The sequence below is a fragment of the Diabrotica virgifera genome, chromosome 7, assembly GCF_917563875.1.
Source record: "Diabrotica virgifera virgifera chromosome 7, PGI_DIABVI_V3a".
Lineage (NCBI taxonomy): Eukaryota > Metazoa > Arthropoda > Insecta > Coleoptera > Chrysomelidae > Diabrotica > Diabrotica virgifera.
In genome coordinates this window covers 75,929,850-75,944,257 of record NC_065449.1, presented here as the reverse complement: position 1 = coordinate 75,944,257, position 14,408 = coordinate 75,929,850, and the positions used below count along the sequence as shown (strand labels likewise).

General features: G+C 30.8%; 1 protein-coding gene across 1 annotated transcript in view; it reads left to right on the top strand.

Moving 5' to 3' along the window:
- LOC114331429 (ribosomal protein S6 kinase 2 beta) overlaps positions 1-13,488 on the top strand; it is a 274,834-nt gene extending 261,346 nt beyond the window's left edge. Inside the window, exon 14 of the mRNA XM_050655564.1 lies at positions 12,410-13,488. The gene's annotated coding sequence lies outside the window, so the exon portion shown is untranslated. The remainder of the gene's footprint in view (positions 1-12,409) is intronic.
- Positions 13,489-14,408: the final 920 nt, after the last annotated feature.

The window sequence follows — 14,408 nt, the reverse complement described above, 5'->3', positions numbered from 1 at the left end:
CTTTCTTCAAATAAACTTTTTTATCCGATGCCTAGATTTTGTGTCATTTTGGAACTACTAATGAAATACAAATTTTTATTAGTTCCAAAATGACACAAAATCTAGGCATCGGATAAAAAAGTTTATTTGAAGAAAGTGTATTTTTTTGTTCTTCTTAATGGCGGTACAGGCTCGTTTTTTTAATATTGTATTTAATTACAGAGTAATTTCCACATATTAATATATTTTTCAAATTGGGCTCTGTACCGCCATTCTTTATTATATTACTAATACGTGTGCCAAATATCTCGAAAAAATATTCAAAATTACAGCCGCAATCTTGGAACGCGTTTTCGCTACCTGTTGATCGCTACTGTTTCCTCTTAAATTATTAATCGAGGTTATACTACTTATTCTACTTTGCAGTAGTCGCTCAAATATTTTAGAAAGTATAGGCAGCAGGCTTATAGGTCTGTTAGAGGCAGCTTCTGTTGGAGGCTTTCCAGGTTTGGCGATCATGATAATTTCAGCAAATTTCCATTGCGTTGGATAGTAGGAAAGATGAAGAATTCGGTTGTATAAAGTAGTGAGAAACACGATAGCTCTTCTTGGTAAATGTTTGAGAATTTCTCCCACTATTAGATCATAGCGTGGAGCTTTATGGAAATTGATTTTCTTTATCTCTTCCATAATTTCTGATGAAGTAATTGATCTAGCAGGTGGTGATAGTTGACAGGGAGCATCTAAATAGCGGTTTTTAAGCGGCATTTTTAGTTTTAGAAATATGAAAAAGTCGCATGGTGCTGTGTCGGGACTGTACTGAGACTGGCAGAATTGTATATCCTTGTGTTTTACCAAAACTATTGGGATGTGCTATTGCATTACGATGAAGAAGAAACTACAGAAAAAGTAATAAAACATTTATATTTACAAAAATCGCAATTATATATAATCTCTGCTTTCTAGTTACATCCGTATAAAATAAATAAGACCATTTTTGTTGCACAAATTACACTCCTTTGCGATTTAGTGACTAATTCCGACCAAAATATACAGGCGGCGTCGTCTTCATCATCATCAACAAATCTCCTATTTTCTTTCCTTTTTCTACACCTTTCTCTTTACAGCTTTCTTAGCTATTTGTAAAGATGCCTTGAGCTTTTTGTCATCAAAAGATAATTTGAAGTAGAGGTGAAAACAGTTGATCCTTGCGAATTTCTCGAACTCCTTATCTGAGGAGGTGTCCAGATAGTGGAGATATGTCATATGGAGTTAAAAAGGTATTCTCAAGCCATTTTAACGCCACCACCTTTCTGTTCTGAAGTACTAACTTAGGAAATTGGCATTGCATTACCAACTGAAGAGCTTTTATTGTCAATTTTATTGTTTCAAGCAACAACTTTATGATTTGAAACTGCAGTGAATACAGTTTCATTTTCCGATAATCCCTCCAGACTCTGTACAAAAAGGCTGATATTATCTGAAGATTGTCCACTTAATTCCCATTACTTTGATACGTTTGGTGGAGATATATTACGATTTATTCTTTTCCTTATAGGTAAAGCACTTGGAAGCGAAGAAGTATCTCTTTATGATGAAGGAGTTCTTTATTCATGGTTGGGATCAACGGTTTTGAATCCACTAAGTTTGTTAAGTATGGCAGCTCTTTGATACGCTTTTCCATACAAACTAGCTATGGTATACAGAGTTTATTTTATACCATAAAAATAGGTGAATTATATATAATAATAACTGTATTATGTATACAACTTCGTTAGGCTTGTGGCTTGGATTACCATCAAGAAATATCAACTGAGCACTGTGTATGTTAACAGATATGATAAACAAAAAAATACCTTTTTCAACTCCATTAAAAAATCTATTTTAACGAAAACGCCTAAAAACACAGCTTTTGTTAGCATGAAATTAGCAATATTACATGTGTTTTTATAGGTTATATTAAGACTAGCCTATTATATTTAGCACATTTTCACAGTTTAGATGGTGCTGGTAGTGCTGAATATGATAGAGAAAGCTAAACGGCGGTTTTATGAAAATTATGAGAAATATGTTAGGGGATACATCCAAATGGAAATACCCAACATACCCTTACTGTTAGGGCCGATTTGTCATAACTAAGTTGATCTATAGTTCAATTGACTGAGGTTCATCCTTGAACTTCGGTATTTTGGAAATGCAATTCTCATTGACAGTACAGTTGTGGTTCACGTTCTACGCCAAAGTTCGTTGGCAATGCAAAAATCCCTAGACTCAAGTAGCTTTCGGGAAATGCCAATAGATGGCAATTGTATGAATTTTTAATGCGATCTCTTATTAACGTTAAATTTAAGTAAAAATACAAATAATGTTATCGTTTATCGATATGCTTAGATATCTATTTAACGATAACAATCTTGACAATCTGATTTCCAAACCAGGAATAGGTATATTTTGTGTATTTGTGTAACAGGTATTTTTGTGTACGCGTATCAAGTTGACCTTGACCACAAAAATACTTGATAAAAATATCAGATTTACAAAAATACTTGGATCAACCACGTCTCTGGTCCATATGCGCAGCACATCTATAATATAATAGCGTTGAATGATAACTCAACCTGTATATTTATCAATCAACCATAATTGGTTATATGTGCTATTATGACAGAGTTGCATGTCAAATTGCAATAATACTACGCATGCGTAATCTCTGAAATCATCTTAACTCGGTTCTGAACGCTGGAATTCCAGCGTTCAGATTGAACGGAGTTTAAACAACCAACATCGTTTGAACGGGAATTTAGAAAAGCGATTTTGACTTTTAACTGCCGTTTACTAAAAGTTCAGGTTAAACTTGAGTTGAGCTCGATATGAGAAATCGGCCCTTAACTTCAGTATACACCAAGAGCTACTGATTACTCTCATTTCATACAGAGGTCGCTAAAACGTTTTGAGCGCGAAATTGTGAACTAAGATCGGCTACTTCGACTATTTAGAGCATAATGTAAGTTGTTCCTCTGTTTATTGAAACATTTTAGTAATCAAATATGTATTGTTAGCTTAAAACAAAATTGAATTATATGAATATTTTTAATTATCATTCCAAAGCTATAATTTCAAGTGTATTATTTCATAAATGAACGTTCTTTCATTAGAATAGCAGAACATTTTATCAAAAACGTATTGTAATTGTGATAACTGCAAATTAAAGGTACGAAAGGTTTAAAGTACACCTCATTTTTTTCTTATTTCTAGTCTGTAAAATAGTTTAGTTTTAGACAACAAATGACTATCAGTAAGTGCCAAATTAATAATTTAAATTCTTAAAGAGTTTATAGTCAAGGTTATTAACTTATATCGGTGTGTGCAAAACTCTTTAGTTCCTACATACAATAGATATTTTTTCTTGTCTAAAAACTTACCTTTCAATAAAACATATTTAACCTCACGTTAGTGTGACCTAACGCTGTAATGTTCATTTTATTACTCATTTTATTACTCATTCAATTACTCATTACCAACGAAAATTTAGTTTTCGTTTATAAATTCACGAAGTCTGTTCGCCCAGCAATACTTGGAGCCGATCTACCGATGGACTCATTTTTAAAAGACCCCTTATCCTTCGAATCATGATAGACCGGTTGAATCAAGGCCGGTCCAGTCTCTGATATTTCTAAGCCATGAAATCTGGCGCCTACCAGATTATCTACCAGGCTATCTAACATGTCCCATTTTTAAGGTGTACCGTTAATTTTGCCGCTAAGTTTATAAAATATGGTGGTAACTTACCTACTTCTTCTTAATGAGTCTTGTCAAATCTCCTTGACTTTGGGCCAAACCGACACCGCGCATGGTGAAAGTTATTTCAATTAGACGCTATTATGTGTTTGACAGTGCGTTAGTACATCCACTACAATACCACCAAATAGACGATATCTAGCAAAATCTTTGTAGCCCTTTCAAAAAACTCATTCTCTATTCAAAATTATCTGCAAATTGTTATGACAGGTTATAGAACGTTTGAAATTAACACAAAACATTACTGCGTAACGTCATCATTAACGTAAAATATTATCACTTATTAATTTTTATGAAACTTTAAAACTACCCTTCGTACCTTCATTTTGTCTAATTTTAATAAAGATAATCCTTAAATCATAAAATTGAAAAAATAAATATAACAATTTTTGTCTATTTATCATTTGTATACATTTATATAATAATAAAAAATACGGTTAAATATATTTTTTTATTTTATTTTTTTTCTCAAAATTTATTTTACTTTAATCCCTGTAAAATAATGATACAAAATAACAATAAAAGCAAATGAAAATAGCGAATTATTGACGATAATTCAGGAATACAAAACTCATATAGAAGCCATTACTGAATTTTCATCATTTTTAAAATAATAGTTTTCCCAAGATTTAACGCCATGTTAATACGTCATTGTGCTATTCGCGTGGTGCCACAGGTATGAGAAATTAGAAACTCAGACAACAAAAACCAAAATAAGGTGTAAGGTACCGAATAAGACATCTAATAAGAAAAAATTTCTAAAATAAAACTTGTTCTATAAAATAAGATTTATGATAACGAATATACAGTGCGGTGGAATAAGTGTTGCCCCCCCTGTTAACTTGTTTATTTTAAGAATATAAGCAAAACGCTCGGACAGGTCGATTTTTAAACTAACCATAGTATATTATAGCATCAACGTTTCGAACTTTACGCGATCCCTCTTCAGGTGACAGCCATAACTTTGATTTTTTTAAATGGAAAGGTACATCATGTGACACCTCATTTAAAAGCTCTTAAAATACTGAGTTCAAAAATGTATAATACTTTAATCCTGTTTGAGAGCATAGGCGCAAAATTTCGGTCGAATTCTTTCTAAATGCAATAATTTCGATGGTCCAAAGTCCCTGAGAACTCCTATAATGTTTATTTTAATAAGTCACAGTGGTGGAAAAAATAGAAAATTTAGTGTGATTTTTAATTTCAAATATATCATTCAAAAGAAACTTTTTGTTTATTCTAAGGGACTGTCAGCCCTCGGTAATAATCTAATCTTTCATTCTGCGTTTAAATTTTTCAAAAATACTTATTTTCTCAGAATTCGAAAAAAATAAATGCGTTTAAAAAGAGTTCGACCAAAATTTTGGGCCTGCGATCTCAAAAAGGATTAAAGTATTATACATTTTTGAAATCAGTATTTTAAAAGCTGTTAAATGAGGTGTCACATAATGTACTTTACCATTTAAAAAAATCAAAGTTATGCCTGTCACCTGAAGAGGGATCGCGTAAAGTTCGAAACGTTGATGCTATGATGCTATGATATACTATGATTAGTTTAAAAATCGACCTGTCTGAGCGTTTTGCTTATATTCTTAAAATAAACAAGTTAACAGGGGGGGGGCAACACTTATTCCACCGCACTGTATTAATAATGTTTATAATAACAGTGTATTATTTGAATGTGATTCACTCAATTCTAACATAGTCCATAATCTTTATTTTTAATGAATCGTCCTGTATATTTTTATGTTTTTTAAAGCTCTTAATAACCTGATCTCAACGAACTATATCACATAGGGTCGATTATGAAAAATACGATGAAATTTTGAAATTATGTATGTGTAATTTTCTTCAAGGCATTAAAAAAATGCTCAAAATGTTCTCCACCTTGTTAATGTAAATAACACAGTCTCTTATAAATCTGTTCCGAACTTTGTTTAAAATTTGATATCGAATATTCCGTATTTCTGTAGGTCTATAATGCTAGTTGGTTGTGTTGAGCTGTGGTGAATCTAGACATTTTTGCCTTTGAGGGTAACTTCCAATGAATCACCAACCAAAAGACATAAAAAAGATAAACCCAAACTACATAACGATAGCTTAGTGTGAAAACCTCGTATCTCATTTCACAGAAAATTTTACAGAAAAGACTTTAAACTGAATTTCTGCATACTCTAACTTAAAACAAAAAAACTATCTTTAGATCATTACACATACATTTTTCATATACAGGGTGATTGATTAGTGGGGTAAAGCTCAATAGATCCCCTATAGTGATAGATAGCAATAAAAGTTAATAACAAAAATGTTAGCCATCTTTGAGCTTCACATTACAAAATTAGTTAGAATGTTACAGGGTGTTCGATAACACAGTGGCAAAACGCAATACATTATTTTCTCAGTAATGTTAAATGGAACCCCCTGTATTTTATATCATTATTGAAAAGTAACATTACCGTACTTTAATTTTTATATAACATTTCTTATGTCCAAATTTATTAGTTATCGAGATATTTTCATTTTTCACAGCAAATTATTTTAGGTGTCTAAATTTATCTAAATTTCAAGTATGCCATGACTGAATTAACAATTGACGATTACTGATTATCAATCCGATAATCAATGTAACAATGTAGCAAATAAAAAAATAAAAATAATTTATTAGTAATACATTTTACAAAAAAAAAACACAACCACAACATGCAACATTTTTGAAACAATTAAAAACTACTTTTTTATGTAAATACAACAAATAAAATAAGAAAATTAGTAATAAATTTTACAAAAAAACACACAAACACAAAATACAAAATTTTGTGAAGACAATTAAACACTACTTTTGTATGTAACAATGTATGTAAATGTAACAATGTAACAAATAAAGAACGAAAAATAAATTATCAGTAATACATTTTGCAAAAAAAACATGTTTGAAAAAATTAGAAGCTACTTTTAATAAAATATTTATAATATTTAATTACATAAGGTGTTCAAAATTACCTCCAACACATTTATGCACGCCTAAAAACGATCATTGATTGAGCTACTTACTCTACGAAGCATTTGTAAATTAACACATCGAAAAACACTTCGTATTCTATTTTTCATCTCATTTCTTGTTGTTGGAGGTATTTTATAAACTTCATTATTAACGTAACCCCAAAAAAATCAGTCCAGTTTATTAAATTCTGGTGATTTAGGTGGCCGCGCTACTGTCCATTAAAAAATGAAAATATCTCGAAAACTAATAAATTTAGGCATAGAGAATGTTATATAAAAATTAAAGTACGGTAATGGTACTTTTCAATAGTGATATAAAATACAGGGTGTTCCATTTAGAATTACTGAGAAAATAATGTACTTGCGTTTTGACTCACTCTGTATTTGATATAAAGAAAATTAGCAATATCAATCATTACTGAAAATTTTTACAATGCGTAAAAATATATGGCATTAATAAACTATTGCTATTTTGCTTATTTTTATTTATACAGGGAGTTGAACTTGTTACGATTTTCATATAAAATTGGTTATAACTTTGTAAATACCCTGTATAACATAACAAACCTTTATATTTTTGTGATGTAGAAGTTAACAAGATTTCGAATTTTAAATAAAATATAGGGTGTTCCATTTAAAAAAACATAAGTTTGGTCTGTAACTAATAACTAACTGGTCATAACTAATTTTGTAAGGTGAATCTCAAAGGTGGCTAAAATTTTTGTTATTAACTTTTATTGCTATCTATTACTATAGCGAAGCTATTGAGCTCTACCCCACTAATCAATCACCCTGTATATTTTGGGTTAGAGTAGGCAGAAATTCAGTTTAAAGTCACTTTGTAAAATTTTCTATAAAATGAGATACGAGGTTTTCACACTAAGCTATCGATAAAAGATATAAATAATAAATTATATGCATTAAATTTTCCCAACTAGCGGTATCCTTGGCTTGAATTTATCGTGTCTGTATTCAAGTCAGCTCATATATTTTTATGTTCCAACAATTCTTTCTTTAATTTTGGAACTTTTTGGGAGTGGGGAATTTTTCCATTTTCCTTCCCCGTGTATCCGCCAATGGTGTTGCGTATATTGACTACGACACAAAAAAATATCCACTTTCACATCATCTTTAACATAGTGCAGATTCTTTAAAAATAGTTTGACATGTCCAAGTTTTCCTAGTTGTGCATGAATTGTAGAGATTGTGGAGTACCTTACGCAGTTTACTTCTTTCTGTTTCACAGTCTTTATTGTACCAGCCTTTATTTCTTTTTGTTGTTTTTTCTTTCCACTTATAATAATACATTTTAATACTTAATGTTTTAATGTTCATTAATTTTATTTAAATTAATTTAAATTTAAATCAATTTAATTTAATAATACATTTCCACATATAATAATACAAATTATTTAAAAATATTTTCGGAAAATCTTTCAGTCTTTACATTCCACCAAAGGATAATTTTGCCCTACTTATAGCTTTTACAAAACCCGTTTTAACTTTCTTTTATTTTGTAAGTTTGCTTTTTACGCGCAATATTGTACTTTTATTTACACTTTACTGTGTTTATTTTATGAAAAAAAAATATATATTGTATATCTTTTGGCATCGTTATTTTAAGGGTGCCACGTGTTTGGAGTAATTTTATCGAAACGGACGTATTACATTTAAACTACATTAAAAATGATTTTTAAAAATTGTTTATTCAGTTAAATAGCGATTTAAAGGATTATCTTACTGTTTGGTTGAATAGTAGAGAAATACTTTAGATGTTCGAATTAAATTGTATTTTTATGTAAACTAAATGCATTGTGTCAAAATTCTAAATTATTTAACATCTCTATGAGCTTATTTTGTGTTTGTTACAAGTACAGATTAATTGTTTGTTTAAACATGTTTAATTTCGAGTTAATAAGGTTCTTCAGTTCAAAGTGGGAAAATTGTGACCAATTTTGTTCTATAAATCTTTTTTGCAAAATTGACTTTCCAAGTTATTTGCGATTGAAACTATGCATTTTTCTAGAAAACTCACGTTTTATAACGGTTTTTCATGAATAACTTACAAAAATTTAATTGTATAGAAAAAATCAATAAGAACAAAATTGTGGCTAATAAAAAACAAAGAGATTTGCGTCAGAAAGACTTACGTAAACTCAATGACGACTGACTTATTGCTCTTTAAAGGATGGTTATTTTCGAAGAACCTCGAAATGTAGAACTTTCAATCTCAAATAACTAGAATGTGGTGCAATTTTTTGGGGAAACTTAAAGCTTGTTAATAATTCTTTCAAATAAGCTCTGACAAAAGTTTTTTGCATAAGAACTGACTGACTTATGACGAAAATTACGTCGCTCTCTGCTTTTTTTTTCTTGAAATGTAAAAAATTAAACCCTCGTCGTTACAATCCTAATAGAAATAAATAGCTTCCCACTTGAAATTAACTTTATTTAGGTATAATTGATACGATCCATGTGATTCGACCGGTTTGGAGTACTTGGTTTAGAAAAAACAGTTGATTAAATTGAAAATGACATTATTGTAATTAAAAAAAAAGTGGTTAAATAAACCTAAAAGTATTCATGATACAAAAACAAGAAAAAATCAAAATTTTCAGTAAAAGAAATTCTATAATTAATATTTGAAACATTTTTTCATATTATGAACACTTTCAGATTGTCAAATACTCGATGCTCAGTGGAGTAGTCTCTTCAGATAATGGAAACACCAATAGCAATTATAGAATTTATTTAGAACACCGACACTAGGGTAATCACCCCGGGAGAACTTTGACTACTGACTTGTGACTTGTACGCGATTTAGTTGAAGACTCTATTTGAAGTTACATCTTGACTGGAGGAGTTGATACTTGTGAATGATTCTAAAATGAATTATTTCTTGTTGGCAACATGAATTGGGTCACACAAGAGAACAAAGATTTATTCTTAGTCAGCTAATTTAACGTCCATTGCCAAAATATTGTTTATCAATTTCTACAATTAAACAAATTAAATATTCCGCACATGTTTAAATATGAAAACAAATTGGTTCGTGTGATGTACGGGGTGATAAAAATATACTGTTCAATATCGGATATGAATAATGAATGTTTGATATTGGACACAGATTTATTTAAGAAAAATGCACTTTTTTTAATTTTAAAAATGTCATTTTCGATTTAATCAACTATTTTTTCTAAACTAAACATTCCAAACCGGTCAAATCACATGGATCGTATCAATTATACCTAAATATAGATAGTTTCAAGTGGAAAGCTATTCATTTCTATTAGGACTGTAACGACGAGGGTTTAATTTTTACATTTCAAAAAGAAAGAAGCAGAGATCGACTTTATTTTCGTCATAAGTCAGTCAGTTCTTATGCAAAAACTTCTGTCAGAGCTTGTTTGAAACGTATTTAATGAACTATAAAAGATGTCTATTAAGTTTTCCCGAAAAATTGCCCGAAATTCGAGTTATTTGAGATTAAGTTTCTCCATTTCGATGTTCTTCGAAAATAATCATCCTTAAAAGAGCAATACCTCAGTCGTTATTGGGTTTACATAGGTCTTTCAGACGCGAATCTCTTTGTTTTTTTATTAGCTACAATTTTGTTCTTAATGTTTTTTTCTATAAAATTAAATTTTTTAAAGTTATTCATAAAAAACGGTTATAAAACGTGAGTTTTTTCAATGAAAAATCCATAGTTTAAATCGAAAATAACTTGGAAAGTGTCAATTTTGCAAACAATTTTATAAAACAAAATTTACTCAGAATTGGTCACTCTATCTGTCAACTGTATTATATTAAACAATCAATAAACATGTTCATGTAACAGCATTCTTCTGCCAAACTGTATCACCGTTTAATCAAACACTTATTAGCCAAACCTTGTAATTAAATTGATTTTCAAAAATAGTAATTATTTAAATATTGTAACCTTTGTTCTGCAAGTTTTTAGGAACTCGAAAACCAATTGTATATAAAAACTGATTTGATTGTACTATTGTTTAATATTTAAATACAATATTTTGTATATTTTGCTCTTAACTCTTTTTTTATTATACACAGTTTTTATGATTATGTATATGAACTCAAATTAATCCATAAAACTATCAATACGTAAATCAAATACTCTTCTACCACTTTTCCAATATGAATATCTTTACGGTTATAAACAAATCCAAATTACTGCTGAATTACTTGGTCACACTCCTCCATGCATACTTAATCATTTGAGATTCGCTGAAGATATTGTTCTTTTTGCTGACAGCATCGATGATGCAGTATCGCAACTGAACAAACTATAACTAGCCTCCTTACAAGTTGGATTAAAAATCAACCATACAAAAACACAAATCATGACAAATCTTGTGTTAAACGAAAATATTTCAGTAAATGGCATGTCTATTGAAGAAACCACCTCTTATAAGTACTTAGAGCATGAGATACGCATAGGAAAAGATAATCAAACGTGCGAATTAAGCCGCCGCATAGGGCTCACTTGGGTGGCATTCGGCAAGCTGAGCTATGCCCTCAAGTCAGAACTGCCTATGTGTCTCAAAAGAAAAGTCTTTGATTAGTACCGTAAAATGGGGTGAATAGGAACGGTTTTCAACTTTCAACTGAAAAAAAATGTCACTAACACATATTTCAAACATAAAACTTTTATGCATTGTTATTTGGGTCTTACCTTTCCCTTTTGATATTTAGATGTTAATAAATTAAAAAGTTAACACTTTAATCACAAAAAAAATCAAAACCTGGTGTTCCTATTCACCCCACCAAGTGGGGTGAATAGGTAAAAAGTGTCTAAGGTGTAAAGTAACATACACAAATAAATATAAAGTTTGTATTGTTGGAAAAATACATTGTTGAAATGAAAAATATTTTTTAACCTCTAATTTTGCATTTTTCTCTGAAAGACTATTAACCAGTTTTTTTAATAGTCTAGGAAATTTGTCTTTAGCTATTGTGGATGCATTCCTACCTGGTCCTGTTTTTCATTCCTCAAATATTTTGCGCCACATAATCATCATGGGTCTTGTTGCGTCTTGACATACATTTTAACTTTTTGGACAGCAGTTCTGATGATTGTAGAAAACCGTATAAATATTTATTTCAAATTTATGGAATCCACATTTGGTCCTTCGAGCCGGATGCTGATAATTAGTACCCATAATAATTGGAAAAATTGTGTTCATTAATACCACGCGTGGTTGAGAACCCTGGTAGAAGTTTGTTTTGGATTGAAGACGATAGCTAACCGCTAGAAACATGTTTTGCAAGGCATGGTTCTTTCTATTCTCTTTGTGTGGATCAATATAATATGTATAATTTTTTGTTAGATGAGATATTGTTTCGTTTGGTCTTACTCTATGGAGATATTAGATAAAAAAGTAATTTCTAATATGTGGGGTGAATGGCAACACGGTAAATATTATGTTCCTATCCACCCCACATATCTCAAATTCATGACGTGAACAGTAATAATTGTTGTTAACAAAAAAAGTTAACAGATAAATCAAAATACCATCATGTTATATTGTTGTAAAGGTTAGAATAAACAAAAAAACAATACTCTTCAATCCATTTTGACAGACATTTTGTACTTACTGAGAAAGTTTTTTAGGATGAGAAATATCCTCAAAATTAACGACTTTGTTTGCACGCCGCCGAGAACATAGGAACCAGTGACGCTAACAACACAAACCTAAATTTCCTAAAGCCATATCACGTTAGCCAACTTGAAAAAATTAAATATTCCAACGAAAGTAATATATGTTTAGGAAGATTATTGTAATTGTTTATTGAAGTTTTGTTCCTATTCACCCCACTGTTCCTATTCACCCCATTTTACGGTATGTGTTGCCAGTACTTACATATGGTGCAGAAACTTTAACAATAACCAAGAAAGTAAGAAATAAAATTTGTGTTACCCAAAGAGCCATGGAACGCTCAAAGTTTGGCATTTCTCGTAGGGATCGAATTACGAACAAGGAAATAAGACGAAGAACAGGAGTGACAGATGCCATAGAAAGAATTATGACCCTTAAGTGGAACTGGGCTGGACACATAGCTAGAATGTCGGATAACAGATGGACACAGCGAATAACACACTGGAGACCAAGACAAGAAGCATATCGAAGAAGAGGTCGTCCTCCAACAAGATGGTCTGATGACATAAAACGGATCGACAAAAATTGGATGCAAACAGCACAAAACAGAAATGCATGGAAAAGACTGAGGGAGACCTATATCCAGCAGTGGATAGATCCTGGTTGAATGATAATGATGATGATGACTTCTCCATAATCTAGTCTACTTATCTGCCGTTTATTAAAAAAACTTATATGGAGAAGATACTCCATAATCTGTATTAGACAAGGCGAAAACGGCGGGTTCGTTGGAAGAAATATTCCCATCAGATTTTTTTGCATAATCACATTCGTGAGACAGCCCAGAATAAGGTTCAAGAAGTCGCCCACGCGAAAAGTGGTTCAATTTTTTTTAACAATTTTTTTTAATCAAATTGCAAAAATCAATATTTTCGGCCCGGACAATTTTTTTTTAGATTTTTCGGACCATTCTGGACAGAAAAGATCTCTTGTAATTTTTCTCTAAAGTTGATCGTGTTCGAGTTATAAACAATTTAAAATTTGAAAAACGCGAAAATGGCCATTTTTAAGACTTAATAACTCGGCTAAAGATTACTATTATGAAAGTCACAAAGTGACTAAATAAAATTTAAAGCCCCCCTTCATGATCCTGAAGAAATTTGTGTCATTAATTTATTACTAAGCTGTTATTTTTATTTATTAATAATGAGCGGTAATATCGTATTGACGCGGCTGTAAATGTGAGTGCAAGTGAGATGCGCAATTGGACTGCCTGAATGGCATCTCTTTCGCACTCATCATGGACGGCCGCCTAATACGTGCATGGCGCTCATTATTTTTACTTAAAAATAACAGCTTAGTAATCAAATAAAGACAAAAATTTCTTAAGGATCTTGAGGGGGAGGCTTTAAACTTTGATTTAGTCACTTTCTGCCTTTCATAGTAATAACTTTTAACAGAGTTATTAAGCCTTGAAAATCGCCATTTTTCGTTTTTTTTTAATTTCAAAATGCTTTTACCTCGAAAACTATCAACTTTAGAGAAAAATTATAAGAGACCTTTTTTATCCAGAATAGTCTGGATAGTCCAAAAAATCAAAAAAAATTTGTCCGGGCCAAAATATTGATTTTTGCAATTTGATTATTTGGACCATTTTTCGCGTGGGCGACTTCTTGAATCTTATTCTGGAATGTCTCACGAATGTGATTATGCAAAAAAATCTCATGGGAGTATTTTCTCCAAAGAACCCGCCGTTTTCGTCTTGTCTATATCTGATCTTCATACTTGAAAATTTTTTAGTCTGGATTTTGTTGTAAATATTCCATCTTGGATCTAAGTAGAGATAAATTTAGAAAAGTGGTAACTAGAACACCAATTTTATGGTTCTTTGTACTATTACTAATTAGTTTGTATTATAAACGTCTGTTTTTTGGTTAAAGCTGAAAGTAAAGTGTAATTTAATTTAAATTATTATAGAAATAGCTATCACAAATATGAAAAGTATCTACAACA